General features: G+C 39.2%; 1 long non-coding RNA gene across 1 annotated transcript; it reads left to right on the top strand.

Moving 5' to 3' along the window:
• The first annotated feature begins 7,157 nt into the window (after positions 1-7,157).
• Positions 7,158-10,794, top strand: LOC309435798. Its single transcript, XR_014183238.1, has 3 exons — positions 7,158-7,318; positions 8,820-8,951; positions 10,584-10,794. It is a non-coding gene; the product is annotated as an uncharacterized lncRNA (long non-coding RNA).
• The last annotated feature ends 7,311 nt before the right edge of the window (positions 10,795-18,105 follow it).

Here is an 18,105-nt window from a genome sequence, read left to right as displayed (position 1 = left end):
TGACAGGCTATGGAGGCGGTTGAGTCATGGGAATTTTTGCTGTATGTTTGGATGGATTTGGTTAAGTTTATTGCACTGCTCTGGCTTGCTCGAGGCGTGCTGTTGGCTTGACTCCAGGTCTTCTTTAGTCTTACTCTGCTCCAGCAGTGGGTCGCTTTGTCCCACAAGCTGTGAACTCACAGAAAACGCGCTCTGTTTCTGATGTGAGGTGGAATACAGGTTAGCCATGGAAACAGATGAACTTTCCTATACTAATATAGGCTCATTGAACAATTTAGGTTGTGACAATGGTGGTGAGACCCTCTTCTTCATCTCTTCCTTTTCCAGGCCAAACCAACCCAGCTCACTCAGCTGTCCTCTCAAGTCACATACTCCAGCCCTTTGTCTGCCTTGGTGGCCCTCAGCTTTACTTGCTCCAGTTTGTCAGTGTCTCAGAACTGGACTTCAGATGTGGTCTCACAAGTGCTGAATAGAGGGGAATAATCACTTACTTGACTTGCTGGCTATTTTCTTAATAAAGCAGCCCAGTATGAGGTTGGCTTTTAATGCTGGAAAAGCACATTGCTGCTTCATGTTCGGTTTGCCCTCCAGAAGCCCCAGGTCCTTTTTGAAAAGCTGCTTTCTGATCAGTTGGCCTCTAGACTATCCCAGATGCAGGACTTAGTATTTGCCTTTGTTGAACATATGAACTCATGTATGCCTTTAAGTACAGATGCTCATTTTGTAGACACAAGGCATAATTGTAGGTGTATCCACCAGGTTTATAGATACATTCTGTTAGTTTTTTGTTGACAGCCTTGTTGTTTCCAGAGAGCAATAAAACAGCAAAATTCTTAAACTTCATATATATACAAGGAGATTTCTCTGGGTGTGTTTAGAACATTTCTAATGACAAAACTCTCTGTTAGGTAGGGTTCTGTTTTGTTTTTCACTTGCTCTCCTTGACTTTTCCCTTTCTTAGATAAGGGCAGTGAGAACTGCATGAGGTATATTGGCATAATCTACAACACAGACTTGTCTGGACCTCAGGAGATAAGTCTGCACGGTATCAGCAGACGGCACCTAAGAATGCTTTTCAAAGGAAAGAGTTTCCTCTATCTTTCAAAGGGAGCTTCCTTCTGTTGTCTTTATTGGAGGTCAGATTGCTGACTGGCCTCCTCCAGAGTTGGAGAAATTCCTCTGAAGACCCCTTAAATTGCATTTCAATTATACAGGAGGCTGCGCTGGCAGGACCTTTTTATTGCTAAGCTGCCCCGTGGCTTCTCAGAGGTGATGTGGTTTTGGAATCACCATTGCAGGTAAAAAAGAAAGCCCTCTCCTGGCAGTCTCCAACAGAAAATGTGCCTGAAAGGGCATATCTAATTGATTTAGAGAGAATCTAGTACTCTCTGTAAATAATGTTTGCACAGTGTAAATCTCTCACAAATTAGGCACCCAGAGGAATGTGTTAATCAGCAAGGAGTTACAGGGCAACATCAATCTTCAGTGGCCAGTAACTACAAAAGACAAAACATTCACAATAATTTGATTTCACAGACTTAAAATGTTCAAAATTTCATTTCACAGTTTACAGCACAAAAGAAATATTCTGATTTTCAGGTGTGCTGATGGATGCTAAGAATTTGAAAATCAGCTGATTTATCATAGCTGGGGCCTAAGTAAGATCTTTTGAGCTTAGCTTGAGCTTGCTTACAAAAAAACCCCCAACACATCAACAAAACAAAAAAACCCAAACAAACAAAAAACCCCACAGCTACTAAGATAGAATGTGATGGATTGAAAATACTCCAGGATCATTCAAATGTCAGACCCCTGTCTGGGTTCAGGACATGTGCAAATTGTGTTTGGTGTTTCCCCGGTCCATGAGAGATGAAGTCCCTAAAATTACTGTGGGAGACCCTGTATTTCATATCATTCTTTCAGAGATCTGGAGTTTCTCCACTATTTCTTGCAGACAACCCAGTGAAGGGAACTGCATTTTGGTAGAAATTAATGGAGAAGTCTTGTTCCACTGATTTCATGAAGGCAACAGGTTAAATTTTTATTGATTCTGCCTGATTTCCTTGACATAAAATAAGACTTTTTACTGCCTTTGATAATAAAACATTTACCAGACTCTTACTATTGTTGTTGGTAGAAACCCTTACAGTGTATGACTGTTAGTGCTGGAATGAAAAGTCCTGGGCAAAAAAAAGAGAGGGAAAGCTACAAATGTAATTTAACCTTTGTTAAGTGTAATTTATATATATGAAAACACAAAATGTTTGTTTTCCAGTTTCCTATCACGTTTTCCATCTGGTCTCTGCAAAGCTTTTAAACTTCCACTTCCTCTGTGCAGATTTGGAATATTCCTGTTCACAGGAAGTAAGAGGAAAAGCTGTATGAGGAATATGTTACGAATAGACTGTTTGTAGGTGTGTGGACAAAATAGATGGGCTCAAATCTGATCTAGTATAAACTGAAGACTCTTCAATGGAAGTGTGAAATTCAGCTTCTTTGTGACCTGGTGCTTCATTCTGGAGCATTGGCTCTTTTCATTTTTTGTACAAATTACTGTTATTGTTTCCTGTTGCTTTTCATCTGTGATGTCAGAGCACCTCATTAAGCGATAATGAAGGTCTTTACAGTTTTTAGACTTGCTAACTGTAAATGTAACCTGTGTCTAAGAAATGAATCTCTGACAAAGGCCAGGAGCTGGTAGCAGACCTCACTGGTGTGCTGAGCCAGGGCCTTTTATTCCCAGTCCAACACACCAGCAATATATTGCTTCCCAGTGAAAATGAGTGTTTCATACACATGATGAATAACGGCAAAGCTCTCAATAGCTTGTGAAAATAAGAATAAAGTGATCGATTATAGCTTTGAGTCTTGATTGCGAAGAGATTAGTCATAGGACTCATGAATGTGACAAGAACATAAAGACACTGGTGGATTGCATTGTTCTGCTCAGATTTCCCTCAACAACAGGAACCCCAGGTCCCAATGAGGAGAGGGCCTATTACTTGCATAGTTTTGTAACAGCAACACTGAGATTATTACAATGTACATGTTACATTGCAAGGCTGTAGAAGGGTACATAGAGCCATTTTTTCATTTTTTTTTCCCTTTCTATTTTATTTCTTTCAGCACTGAATCCAGTTAGAGCCTTCTAGTGTGAAATTTGAGAGGAGAGCCAAGCTTCCTCTCCTCCAAACATTCCAAAAGATTGATGAGCACAAAATCTGCATCAAGATCAACATCCAAGTTTTGCAAATGGCATGTCTTACTAATTACCTGATCCAAGCCTCCAGATCTCAAACTACAAATATAAATATTCCATGACTTTATCTCCAGTCCAGCTACAGGATGCTTATTCTGTTGCTCACTACTTGCAAATTTCACTTCTTATTAATTTTACTTTCCAGAAAAGTAAATTAATTGTCATAAAAGCAAAGAGGTTGAGGTTATTTAGTTTTTTTCTGAAAGCTTGAAACCATCTATTCATAAAGCTTTCCTCCCTCTTGTGCTATCTCCTGCCTGTCCTTTCCCAGCCCACAGGTAAAACAAAACAACCTTGCAAGATGAGCCTTACCAAGTCTATGAACACAAGCTTGTAAATCTGGCGCTTGAACAAGCTCTATTATTTTTAACTGCTTTTGTGTAAGACAGGAGGCTATGTAAAGAACAGGATGTTTTGAACATTGGACTGTGGTGCATTACCTAATACTGCTGCTACAGATTTGATGTAATTTCTCTGCAGGTGTCAAAGGCATCATACAGAGCATGCTACTGGGATGTTAAACATTTGGCATATATAATCCTGGAGGATTTACTGATAGTTCTTTTATGGACAGAAATGCCAAGTTTGCAGTTTATGTTGTATATGACAATTTCAATTACAACACAGCCTATTCTTCCAGTTCTTTTAGATTTTATTTTATTTTTAAATGGCTGCAGACAGGATATTTAACACACTTCTGTCAGTCTCCACTTTTTAGGAGAGATGTGAAGCAAACCACCTTTGTGTTCTCTGGAACATGGGACTGCTGCATCTTCCTTAAGTAGGGAAGAACAATTGCATCCCTCTGTACTCTGCAGGATTGCTCTGCAGCCAGGTTCTTGGTTGTTCATCTTGCCTCAGTCCCTGGGGGAAGTTCACTGATACAGAAAGTAATCCTTCCAAATAATGCAGGTGTCAGAGGTCTGTGTAAGAGGGAGGCTTGGCAGAATCCTATGTGGAAATTTACACAACATCTGCCCACACAATGGCTGGACAGTGCTGTCCTTCCTTCAGTTGTCAGGTGCATTGGAATGTGTATAGAAGAAAAACCAAAGAAAAAAGTAGATCCAAGATTCTAATGCTATAGCTGGTGGCTATAGCTGGAAATACGAAGCATCATTTCTTTTACAGGCAATTTTTCTTGAGTCGTTTCTACCTGGAGTTTTGCAAGAGGGCACATTGTGTTAGTTGTGCCATCAAAGAAAAAGATGTATTTTAGTGAGATCATCGGTTCATTTTGTCTTTTTCTGAACTTTTGTCAGGAAAATTGCCCTTTATCACCATACACATGACAAACCTGAGGCTAAGTCAATGCACTTATGATACACACGTACACAAGGACTTGACTTTACTTTGTAAAAACGTAGCTAAAACTTAAGTGGAAGAGCACCATTGCTGTGAGTTAGGAGCACAATGCTGCAAGGAGCTGCTCTGAAAAGGGACTGCACTGTTTGCTCTGCTGTTCCTATATCTCTCAGTGATTCATTTTCAACACCCTCTTCATGCTTCACTCATTTTGTGTCCTGGCTTCTAGATTCATTCCTCCATGGTCACTTAACTTTGTCTGGTATCATCTTACCATCATACATGGCTCTTTACGGACAATTATTATCAGCTTTATGCTCACTTATTCTCAAATTAGTGCCATTATTGTGGTGGATGAGCTAGGAACTGTGCTGCTCTTGGTGTCCTCTAAGTATCACATTTCCCCTGAGCCACTCATTCAGCATCGGGTGGGAAAAGTCACATTCCTCAGCTACTGTCTAATGAGACCTGACTGTGTTGCCTTTCTGCATGGAAATGATGGTCATTGAAAACACCTGTTCAATCACCCAGTTTGTATTTCTGTCAGCATAAGGGAAGTCCCTGTCGTATATTTACCAGTGCTTTGACCAGCTTAATTTTAAACAGACAGTTTTTGAGGTCATTTTGATCCTAATTGTGCCATCCTGATTTGATACACTGGTTTTATATCCATTTTATCCAGCTGTAAATGACTGTACAAGGCATAAATCAATGGCGAGAACCCTCTGTGGGGCGAGCTGGGGCATGGACTGGACACTGAGATGAGAGGAAGAGGTGGGAGGCAGCATGTGCTTCCTTCTGGTCAACATGGGAGAGCTGGCAATGCAAACACTTTGTGCAGGGACTTGTCTTCTTTGGCAAATGGATGCCTGTTTGCTGGGGGCTTGCTGTGCTTCTCTATTGTCGTGCATCTAAGGTAATGAGCTCAGTGTCTCCAGAGTTTGAAAACCCAGTATGAAGGTTATGCATAAGAATAATGGCATTTACTTTAATTGTTTAATTGCATATGATTACATATGTTCTTTGCAATCAGAATCAGAGCACCTTGTACCTTGCAGGAATGAATTAACCTACAGGGAAGTGAGCTTAGCACCCTGTCAATGTAGTGCTAAGAAAAATCAACTCCCATATACAACTTTCTGTTGTATTGCGAAGTCTTATGGCTTTATTTCAAACCTAATGATATTTGATATTTTTAAGCCAACAGTGTTTAAATCAAGAAGTACTGCAAGAACCTGAGCATTTCTTTCAAAAAAAGTAGCTTACACACTCTTGCAGTGTGTTGGGAAAGTCTGAAAACTCACAAATTCAGAGACAAGAAGGGGTGCTGAATATGCCCTTTAGAAAATCTTACCACTTTTTTTCCTGCAGCCTCATGATTTTTTTCAGCTTTGATTCACAGTTTTTGAAAATTTGGAACAGCTGACAATACTTCTGTCCATTTGAGGTGCTGCCATCTAACCCAGATGGTACGCAGAGGATAGCCTATCTGGCAAAGGGGAGTCTTTAAAATGCAAAGCTCATCTTTTACAGTGCACAGCACAATGGGACTGGGAGCCTTTGTTGAGAATTTCAGGCGCAACCACAATAAAAATAATGAATAAATGAGGCATCTCATTCTGCCTGGAGATGCTGTATAGAGCTGCTGTTAAAGGGCACATTTGCAAATAAAAGCATCCTAAATTTGACTATGACTCAATTACACTAAATCTGACCCATTTTTGTTCTGTGTTTCAATTTAACACTTATTTACATTCTTAGACTTGGCGCTGTTGGAAGACAAGGGAGGGGGAACAAACATTTTGGTCTTTAGAGTTGCTGTTAAAAAATGGTGATTAAGAAAACACAGCTATAGTCAACTTGAAGCTGGGTAGCTCATTTGAACCCACTATAAAAGAAAAGATCGTTTTCTCATCCTATTAAAACTCAGTTAGCAATGGCTGTGTAGGCGGCAGGAGATCAGAAACGAACGTCCAACTTGGAGTTTGTACAACTGGGGTCAGGTCCAAAGCAAACTGCCTGATTAAAGAAACAATTTGTATTTTACAATGACAGCAAATAGGTAAATCTTCTGAACATCAGGAAATCCTGGAGGATTTTGAATGGGAGCACTGACTGGTTTGCAGGTGGAACTTTGATTAGAAGGTGTCATTTGCCTCTGCCTTTTCATACTCATGTTGCAGGGACATAAATGAGAGGGACTCAATTTGCTAAGGGTATTTATTTCTCTCTCTCTGTCTCTCTTGTTTTTACAATCTACATGTAATGACTAATTGGCTGTGTTTTCCCAGCTATATTTTATGTTTCTCTTGCCCTGGTTACAAGTTGTACTGAACCAGTATGTCCGTGGGGACCTATAGACAGCCGGCATTGCCAAACGATATGCAGCATTCCCCTTTCTCTCTAAGTGTAAAACATTTACAAGTAAATTTACAAATACATTAAGAACATTTCCCCCGTTGGCTGTTAGTGTTTATTTCTTCCCCTTCTCCTCCTGGGGGCAACCACTTTCCAGCCCCTCACCTTTCACACACCGCTCTCCCGTTATTTGCCTCCTTCCCTCCCCGTTGCCCCTTTCCCTCCTCTCCCTCCTCCTCCTCCTTCTTTTCCAGTTCGGCGGCGCAAACTTCTGTTTGTGCCAGTGGGGCGGCCTGGCGAGACCGCAATGGCTCTACCCCACAGATTGACGAGCCCTCAGATGCCGATTTACTGTACATGGCAGCCACGCTGGAGCCGAGGCACATCTGGAGTGGAGTAAGCTTACTCAGAAACAGGGGCCAGCTCCAGCCGGAGCCAGCGGAGCTGAGCAGGGCGCTGAAAGGCAGCCCTCCTCCTGCCTCCCCATCCCTCCTGCCTCCCCTTCCCTTCTCCCTGGGTACATTTCCTAATGTAAACAGAGGCCGGGGGGGGAAGGACGCAGTAACTCTTTGCTGTGTGTTTGTCATTTCATGTTCTTTATCTGCATGAGGTCAAAGCCCTGCTCTGGAAAAACAGAAGCTTTGCTTTTATTCTAAATAGCTGAAAGTCAGCGCTGCTGAAGGAGGGGGGGAAAAAAAAAAAAGAAAGAAAAAGAAAAAGAAAGAGTTTGCTTTTGTGTTTATTTGTTCCGCTTTATGGTAATTTGGGGGATAATTTCATTATCTGTAGCCAAATTGAAAACAAGCTGTTGTCTATGCTAATGATACCAGCACATTATTTTATGTACAGGAGGCGTGGAGCTCTTTAAACCACAAGTGGACTGGATTTCTGCTTACAGCTGTATCGTTTTAACTTGTTTTTTATAGTTGCAAAATGAGACTTTCCTTTTATTATCTGGAAACGAAAAAGATTATGGATGGCTGCTTTGTTTTACAAAATAGTGAATACCTTTCACGGCCCGGTGCCAGTTTGACGTCCCACAAATGCATTTTAGATACGTTACTGCAAAGACAAAGCACGCTCGTTTTGGGGCAGATACACCGATTTTATGGTCCAATTCACTGGACTGCTGAATTTTAGTCTCTGTAAAGAAGTGGGAGATATTTTTGAGGCATTCACTGACTGTCAGCAATCTGAATGAGGACTCCGTGAGTCTTTACAAGTTTTATATAGTTTTTATTTATTTTTTTCTAATAGCAAAACGATAAAGTTTGTAGGTTCACTGTTCAGATTATGCTAAAATGCTATACATGCAATTTAAAATGGCTTTTCCCACTCACTATACCTCACAACTCAATAGATTTTGCAGTGAATGAAGAAGAGAAAACAAGCCTCAGAAGACATTGTTGCTGATGACATGCTGATGCATGCTGTGTTGATTTAGCTGTCTTTAAAGACTGTAGTACGATTCTCATTCAGATGAAAGCAATGCTTTACGTGGTGTGGGGACTGTTGAACAATCTTGTGCAGTATATCTATGGATAAACCACTGTGAGTGAGTCCTCAGAACATTTTCGTCTATAGGAGTAAAAAATCTATCGCTGATAACCATAGGGTTTTCTAGGGATGTTGGTACCAATCACTTCAGAAAATTTGGCCTGGTCAGCAAGTGTGGCTGGGCAGCAGCTCTTGTACCATGGTAGTGCAAAGTTTCAGCATTGCCTCCCCACATGGAACTCTTACAATTGCTCTTGTGTGTTCTGTATTCATATGCCATAACACTTATACAAGAGATAGTAATATAGATTGCATAAATCTGTAATTGTGTTTTTAACGGATACTGGTTTAGTTGATTTTGGGAATTTCTTCACAATTATGTTTTCTCTTACTTTCCTAGCAATTCAGATCCCAGTAGGAAAAGGCCAAAATTCCTCATGAACCACGTTGGCCAGGTCTCAGCCTACTCACTCAGGGAGGCACTGGGCATTACCTCCCTATGGCTGCCTGAAATCACTCAAGGTGAAATTTGGTAAGGAGGGGACAGACTGTGTGGCAGAGGTGTTGGTCAGCTTGGAAAGACTGAATTGTACATAATGTTTCTGTGACTGAAACCTGAAGCAACACCACGGGTCCAAGGACAAATTCAAGGAGGGTGCACCATATTACATGATCTAGGTAATTACTGAGACAGGTACAACGGTTTGGTTCAAGTGAAATGATTTATTTGGGAAAAAACAAAATTCCTACCCAGCAAGGCTGATGAAACCAGTCTCAAAAACAGAGCTGTTTAGCAAATTTCAGAGAGACCTCGGCAGCTGACTGAAATCTAAGTTTTTGCAGGGCCAGTTGGATTTTGGCTAATTTTTCTGGAAGCCTGCAGGGCTTTGGAGGAGTCCTGCCTGGCTGGCAGACCATTGCTCAACCCTCTGACTGCCAGGGTAGAGGATTGATGGCCTGTCGTTGCAGGATGGCCCACCAAGTAGTCTACCTTTGAACTAGAGACCTCGGGGCTTCCAGGTTTCGAAACTGGGACAACACTTGTTTTGAAACTTTGTTGATATGTTTTGATATGCATTTTGGTTTCAATGAATTACCAAATCCTGACCCCAAAAAAATGTTCCATAGGAGTTTTTTGAACAGCTCTATTACAGTCTAAATTTAATGACCCTGAGGGAAAAAAAGAAAAAGAAAAAAGAAAAAAATATTTATCAAAAAATAAAGTAGAAATAAAACAGAAACAGAATCTATTGAATGAGTCTGAAGCAGGGTTCTTCTTACCCTAATTACTGGACATCCTTGCCTATAATCCCACTTGGTATCCTTGGGCCTCCAGTAGACCAGTCTGGTCTCAGTACACAGTTCTCTTCTTAATAGTAAACATGATATCCTGATAGTAATTGTTTTGCACAAATGCTGAAAGTGTCCATGAAGTCTCAAAATGAAGTCTTTTTGGTAGATGACTATGCATCCTGCTGGTTATGTTATTGTGATTATATTAATAGTGTGTTCTCCAACTTAAGCAACGTGCAGGTGCAAAACTCTCATTCAGCAGTACATAACTCTTTCATCTGCTGTTTCTTGCCAGTAGATTTCCTGCCCATATGAATGTTTCTTGTGAAATTTCTGGAGAATAGCTGCTGGGGTTTTGCCAGTTGTAAGAAAACAAATATACAAACAACCCCCTTCCAAAACTCAACATCCTCCCCCTTCCTCAGTCCTCTCTTTTGGAAAGTACTTCTTCATAGTAGATGTTCTACATCTAATAAAAAGGACCGGTTGTGAAAAAATAAATGTTGTCAATTAATGTGGAAAAGGTAAAAATAAAAAAATTGCTAGAGCTGAGTAGTGCAAATAATGTCACCAGAGCCTGCCTGCGTGTTGGGATGTCCCTTTGGCTCGCCTCGGTGCCTCACTTTACATACATGCCCATGCCTATCCTTACTCAACCACTCACACTGTAACACTTCTTTTGAAGCCTATCCAGTTATATTAGATTAAAAGAGAACTGACTATGACAAATAATCAAATTTTAAAGAGGCCTTAATGCAGTGTTTTGTTTGGTTTTTTTTTAAGCAAACAGACACAGCTTTGGGACCTATGTGCATCCTCAAGCAGCAGTGACACCTGTGGAACTTGCATTCACAAACTGTGTTTATTCCAGCAGGCTTCATACCCTGTGACCATCATACAGAAACGAAGACAGAAGAGCACTTTGAGAATCAGAGAAGATTTAAGGGTTTGAAAAGTGTATCAGTAGGTGCTAGTCTGCAAAAACATATGTGTGTGAGAAAATGGCAGTTAAACTAACTCAGCTATTAATACTGTACTTTAAAGGGAAATAGATCTTTTTAACATCTAAATAAACTGAGAAATATGCCTAGATGTAAAAAAGGAATTTCCAGTTTCAAGTGTGTTATTTCCTGTTAATGTGATTATTTACAGTATATCTGTTCCGTGTTTTTGCAAAATATGTTATTGACATTTTAATGGTATTTCAGCATAAGGTTATGACAGATGTGAAACAGTCAAACACCAACATTTGCAATATTTTTGACCCCAGGATAACCTGTTGCACTTCAAAAAATTATCCTATGGTACTTCCCTAGCCTGCTTTCAGTGTTTTGTTTTGTTAAAGCAGTAGAGGATTCATTGAATTGGAGCCTGCCATTTCTTATTGGCATTTCTCAGAAGAATAAGAACAGTCATCAATTATGTATTTCTCCAACAAAAACATATACTCAGTATATAAATGTTCAGATTATAATTCCACCCCAAATATACATGTATCCTAAATATAAACCACAATAAATGTTAGACTAAGCAAAAATGAAGAACAGCAAAGGGGGAAAAAAATAGAAAGGAAACCACAAGAATAAAAATGCAGGCATTAAGTAAGATAATGGATGTGAAAAAAAGAGCTTACAGATGAAGTTAAGAGAGCCAGAAATGAAATTATCCACAAAATTGTTGCAAAAGCACAATCTATTATTACCAGGCAGGTGAAATTCTGATCACAGTCATTACAGTCAAGTCAAGCATCCTGAAACACAACAAATAAAATCTGAGGGCTTTTAAATGTCCATGATTAAAGAAAAATTCCAAATAATTTCAGTGATCATCAAACGATGATTCAAAAATTACATCAGGCCAGAATTTTTTCTCTATAAAGTTTAAATTAACTTATGCAAAAAGAATTGCAATTTCCTAAAGAATTCTCCTTTTCTCAGATTTTTCTGAAGGAAGAAATAAGACCTGGAAGCTCTGTTTTTGTGAGGAAGAATCAAATTAGTTAGGGATCAGGTTTGTGTTTTGAGTGTCTATAAAATGAAGCTGAGCCTCCAAGCTAGACCCATCTATAATTCTGTTGTCCACCAACTAAGAAAATACAATTGACCTCTTAGGCAGACCACGACTGAAATGTATGAGTCTAAATAATTCCTGTAAGTGAATTTGAACAAACTTGATGCTTATTAGTAAATTCATTGCAACTACAGGATTCCGTTGTGTCTTTAAGTAAGCCTGTACAGCTGTCGTAAAGTGCAATGGATTGTACAAGTGCAACAGTGGGCAGAGCTGTACTTTCTATTTTTCATTAATTTTTTAAAGCAAAGCCAAGTTGTAGTATGAGTATGTTCCTTGTTAGTAATAACACTACTATATTACTTTTCCAACAAAACTTGCAAAATATTACATTACTTTTTGGTCCACTGAACTACTGAACTGCCAGTTCCTAACAGAAAAGAGCTGTAACTGAATTGCTAGTAAAAGGGGCAGGAAATTTGATAAAAGGGTTACACTAGTTTTACATGCCTAAATGAAAAGGTGTTAGTTTTAAATATATACCCTTTCAATATATTTTCCAAATCTTCAAACGTCCCTGACTTTCATTATTGAAATTCTGCAGTAAATTAGCTCACAGTGTTGCATCACTCTTACGTGTTGCGACAGCTTAGTTCATGCGATCAGAAAGAAAATCTCTTATAACCTGATAGGCACCATGGTGCCTTTGAAAAATAAAAATCTTACATGATTGCAGCATCATTATTAGATAGACAAAGATTTCTTTTCTGATAACTGTATAACAAAACTTTATTTGGAGGAAGCTAGCATTGTAACCAGGGAAATATCCTTGCTCATGCTGCCTGGAGAACTGTGGTAGGAACAGCTTTTGAAACCCATACAACAAATGTGGTGGAGAGAAGAACCTTTTGAAACTTTACTTCTGGTAAGGAGGAGGAGTTGTAAAAGCACTAGAACATGCAAAGTTGGATGGGAGTCATCCCACGTAACTTCAGCCACCCCTGTGTTGAGCATACTTAGTTTAGGTTTCCCTTACAATCAGTGGAAGGTGAGAGATCTCCAGGTGGTGAGCCATATTTTGGTTCTTTGAATTGTCAGCCATTGGAGTGCCTCTCTCTCCTTTGACTGTAAAGAGCATTTAGGGGTCCTACAACTCATTCTGCCACCATTGAGGCCCATATTTAGGTGGGATGAAACTGAGACTTCCAGTACACACTATAAATGTAAGATGTGGAATTACAGAGCCATGCAACAAATGCAGTTCTCAGTCCAGTCTAGGAAACCCCAAGTTAACCTTCTCCAGATTAACAGCAAGTGAAACTCCACTGCTAGGAGGGGAGGAGAAAGAGGAAAGAGAATGCATCCTGGGTGAAGAAATAAAACATTTTCTCAGATGCTTACTCAATAGTACTGTGCTTCAGGCTCAGGATGTTGCTTCATTGTCAAATGGCTGATCTTTCCTTGTCATGCTTTCCTATTGTTCTCCATTCCTTAAATAATCCTGGCTTTCAGCTGCATTTTTTATCCATTAAATTCATTTTCAACCCCCCTAAAAAACAGAGATTAGTTTAGCAGATCAGGAATGAATTAGAAAAAAAAAGTTACATAATGGACCTACTTAAATTACACAGTTGCTACTTGCCTTTGCATAGTAATAAAGATGTAGTTAATAGCTTCCACTTTATTTAGCTGCTAAATTCTGCTTTGTTTCAGAGATCAACTCCACTGCAATAACTACATTGTTCTTTGCTCATTAATCACTATTATTTGCTCTCCTTGGAATTGTTGTTAAGTTTCAGAACATGGCCAGTCTTCTGGCAGACAGATGAATGTGCTGATCTATTAGACTTCTTAGGCTCTATGATTTAGATGAAGCATTACTATTATAATGGTTTACAGACAGTAGTGGCTCATCTTAGGGCTTCACTGTGCAGCCCATGATATCGCAGCAGCTCTTAGGTAGAACCTGATTGATGTCAGTTTGTTCTATGGAAAAGGTACAAGAACAGCATAGTGCTGGTTACTATACAGTCAGTATTCGTCAGTAGTTTCCAGACAGTTATACTTGCAGTTAAATCAGAAAATAAGTAGGGTCTTACAATTAAAATCTCAGGTTTATCTGAGGTTCTTTTTTTTTTTTTTTAAAAAAAAAATTTGTATGTATGCCCTTACGGCACCGTACTGCAGAATGTTGCCACAAACTTACTCTTTGGAGTCTTGTATCTTTACCAGACCTGTCAGCAGGAGATATGCAAATGGTTGTAGACACACTGTAATGTTCTTTAGTAAAAGAGCAGTGCAGTGCAACAGTTATACTAATACAGCAGATTATTCATCATCTTAATATTCATCATCTTAATATTTATATGGATATTACAATTATAGATATAGATATTACAATTTAGAGTTAATAAAGCACCACTTTTTTTTCTTCACATATTTTAAACAAAATCTTGCAATTAATATTTCATTAAACAGGAGTGAAAAATCTCCCAGGCAATTCCATTTACTGAGACCTCATAATCAATTAATTGTGGAGCAAAAGCATTATCTCAATTTCACCGAATTAGGTTCCCTGCAATCCACAGTTCACTGTCACCTTTTTTTTTGCTAAGCGTACTTGCTACAGCTGAAGTTCAGTGGTCATAGTTACAATCTCTCTCCCTGTATCTCTTTAGTCTGCTTTTTCCTATGATGAAGCAGCTCCCACCATTACACGTGTTTCATTTAGGATGCTCTCCATTTTGGTCAAGTGTGTTTGCTGTGTTTGCTTTCCTTTCTTTAGGAAAAACAGCTTGAGGATACTTGGTTGAGCTCCTACATAGAAAACATAGCAGAAGAACGTCTGTTGTTAATTAGTCCTGTATTCATAAGTAGGAGTTCTCACAACGAAGTTGCTTGTAGCATTTATGCACCTTTCTAAAGATACAAATTGGGGTAGGTGCCAGACTTATCTCTGGGACCTGCTGCATCTACTGAGTAGCTCCCGGCCCACCTGGGATGGTCTATCTCCATCCTGCTGAGGCTGTGTTGTGCCTCTTTGCCCAGGGAATTTGGACTCTGGCTGACAGAAGTCCAGAAATCTGATAGTTTAATGCCCAAAGTTGTAGTCTGCTCTTCAGACTAACAGCCACTGTCAAGTGAAGCTAACTTACCCAGTCTGGTTATCTCATTCTCTGTGTGTTTATTTGAATTTGTAAGGTGCTTCCTGTAAAAAAGCTTTTATGAAGGGTCTGTATATATTGAACCGTTCAGGCACCTTGCAATGGTCCTCTTACAGGGCCATACTCAGCTGCCTTTGAACTCAGAGGACTGCACCCAGCTACTTGTGAGTGAACACTCTAATTGTACAAACATGAGCTCAAATTTAATTAAAACATTTAGGGGAGCATTTATGAGCAATATTTGCACGTTCTCCCATCTTCAGTCACAGCTCTGCTTGTATCATTCGTTTAGAGTAGCAGCTCAGACTAGCAGAATAAATAATCAACAGTCACTGAATGTGATTGTCAGTGTGGACAGTTTACTTGGTTTTCTGAGCATTTAGAAATGGTATTTCTCACCTCCTCCACACAAGTCTTTTTACTATCCTGCCAACTTCTTGAAGGGAAAAATAACTTCAATAACTTCATTCTGGTTTGAGGTGTTTCAAAAGTTACGTGAGAAGCAGCTTAGCGCCTTTTTTTTTTTTTTTTTTTTAGGAATGTTAGCTCACGTATACATCTATACATCTGACTTCTTAATGTCTCTACAGCAGGAATGTTCAGAAACATTCACATTTGCAAATGCTGTTGCACCAGTAGCTTTCAAAAGCTATGCCTGTGTGAAGAGCTTAATCTTTGGCAAAGTCCAAAAAGCTATTGCTGTGCTTGGAGCAGAATTTATTTTAGCATCTAAAAGAAGTTATATGTCTAGCTATCTTAGTTTTCTGAATTCCTTCCACAGTCAATAGTGTGCAGGTGAGAGATCCTTCCACTGAAGATGCCTGTGGAGATGTCTGTCTCTGCCGATTATAGAAGTAGCACCTGTAATCTAAACACCATTCAGTAGATGCTTAACTTTAAGCCTTAGGAAGTTAGGTGGAATGAATCCTTCTGCTTACATTTACATATAAAGCTTCTGAAATGTGGGTTCCCAGAACTTGACCTTTCAAGCTTAACTTGATATCGGAGCCAGTGACTGGAGCCAGACTCCCTGGCATTTCCCACTGCACTGCCTGGGAGGGAAAAGGCACAAGGAGTCACATCCAGAACAAGAACATCTACTTACCATGCTGTGTTCATGTGGACATCAACACCACAAATCAGCATTAGGCAAACAAACTCCTCTACTTATAAGAATCACTTATGCTAGTAATTTGTAGGCCTGCCTATCTTCAGCTTTTCACCTATTGTAAGCTGTTCTTTGTTGGTTTAAAATACATATCTAATTTGCCTTCCCTCCATAGAGAGATCCACAAGTGACTCTAGTCATCACAGTCAATGATGAGCTGCTGAAAGAGAAACTAAGATTGCAGATAGTATCTATAACTCAGCATCAGACCAATACCCTCACTACAGGAATTTAGAGTTCCATGCAGTCAGCCCTCGAGTTTACTTGTCCTGGATTTCATACGTCAGGGTTGGGTAATTCCATTCAGGAGAAACACAGATACCATAAAATATCTATGAACCAAGCAATGAACTGAATTCCTGTCTGAAAAACCTGGTACACAGATTTCTGCAGAACATAAGAGCAGCAACAGGAAAGGCATGACCTAGTGTTTCTGACTTAAACAAAACACAGTACTGTGCCAAAACAATAGTGTTAGCGGCACATTAAAAAATATCAGTCTACAGTCCCAATAATGCTCCACAAATAATTGGAAACTTTGTGCATGAGCCAAATATTGAAAGTTGCATGAACATAGGAATGACCATATTTGATCAGACCCTAATCCTGCTTGGCGAGCATCTTGCCTTTGGCACTTCTTGTTCTCATCTTTTGTTATTCTACTTGCATTTCAGTTATGTCCAGAATTCCCAGTAAAATCAAGACTCTACTGCTTAATTGTATGGTCAAAGCCGTTCTCTGCCCCAAAGATTTTATAGTCTAAAATTGGGAGAACCTCCAAACTGTTGAAGCTTACCCTATTGCCATGAAATGATCTATCTTTAAAGTCCAGTCTGGCAAAATATCCTAAGTGTCTAGTTAAGAGGTGCTGAGTGACCTCATTTAAACCAATCCTTAGGATTAGGCACAATGTTTGTTTAAAGTATTTTGAGATCCTCAGATATAGGAAGCTTTGGAAGTGCAAAGATTTTTTTAACTGACTTAATACGTTTTCGTGTTTATTTGTAGATGTAGAGCTAGCGCAGTATAAAATTTGACAGCTAAGACTAGTCATGAAATTTCTCCAGGAAAATAAAAACCTGTTAACAATTTGCTGACATTCATGAAAACCCCTAAATACTTCCAAACCTGTTTCCACGTATTCATATGCAAGAATTCGCAGTCTTTTGCATTGCAAATATTAGCAAATGCTTTTTAAATGATGCTCAGTTTTCACACACCGTTTATCTAAGAGCTTTTGGAGTAGCAGCAAATTGTAGTCCTGTTAAATTTCAGTTCACCTTCACACTGGCACTTGCGCCAAAAATGGTTTTTGGGGGTATTTTATAGACAATCCAAAACTACATGTCAACCATTAAGGACTTGAATGTAAGGTTACAAAAAAGAAAATACGCTATTAATAATGAACAGGGCAAATCCTGTCTGCTTTACCCATGTGAGCAATTCAGTCAGTTTACTAATCACTATGTGAACAGAGGAGACTGTGTATGCTATTTCACTGCCTTTTGAACTTCTCTATTTATGTGTGAGGAGTGCAGCAAATAGAAAGAAAATAAACAATTTACTTTGGAGTCTTGGATTAATTATCAGCTTTGGATAACATCCTTTTAAAGGCAGCAATTGAATTTTTCAGGATTTTTTTTTTTAAGACAGCAGCTATTAATTTTCCAATCATAATAGTTCTCTATGGGTTTATTTCTAGGGTATTCATCCTAGTTTAAATTTAGCCATCTGGAGAGTATAAGCACAAGTGGGAAATATAGAGAGAAAATGTTAACCTTTTTTCTTTCTCTTGTGCATAGGAAGTTTGGCAAGACCTATCCTGGTAAGTCATGTCCAGCAGTTTCAATAATTTAGTCTCATTATTCCTTAATTCACTTGAGATTGTAATTTTTTTTTGATCATTTACACTTCTGCTTCTTAACAGTTCTGCCATCTTACCCTAAGGAGGGTAGAACTGGGCCAGGCAGGGAAACAGGATCATTTACAGTTCTGTAATGTAAAATGAATTTATCTCCTTATTTCCCCTCATTAGTACCTCTTTCGCTCCC

Source organism: Streptopelia decaocto (assembly GCF_964273445.1).
Source record: "Streptopelia decaocto genome assembly, chromosome: 2".
NCBI lineage: Eukaryota > Metazoa > Chordata > Aves > Columbiformes > Columbidae > Streptopelia > Streptopelia decaocto.
This window is presented reverse-complemented; position numbering and strand designations above follow the sequence as displayed.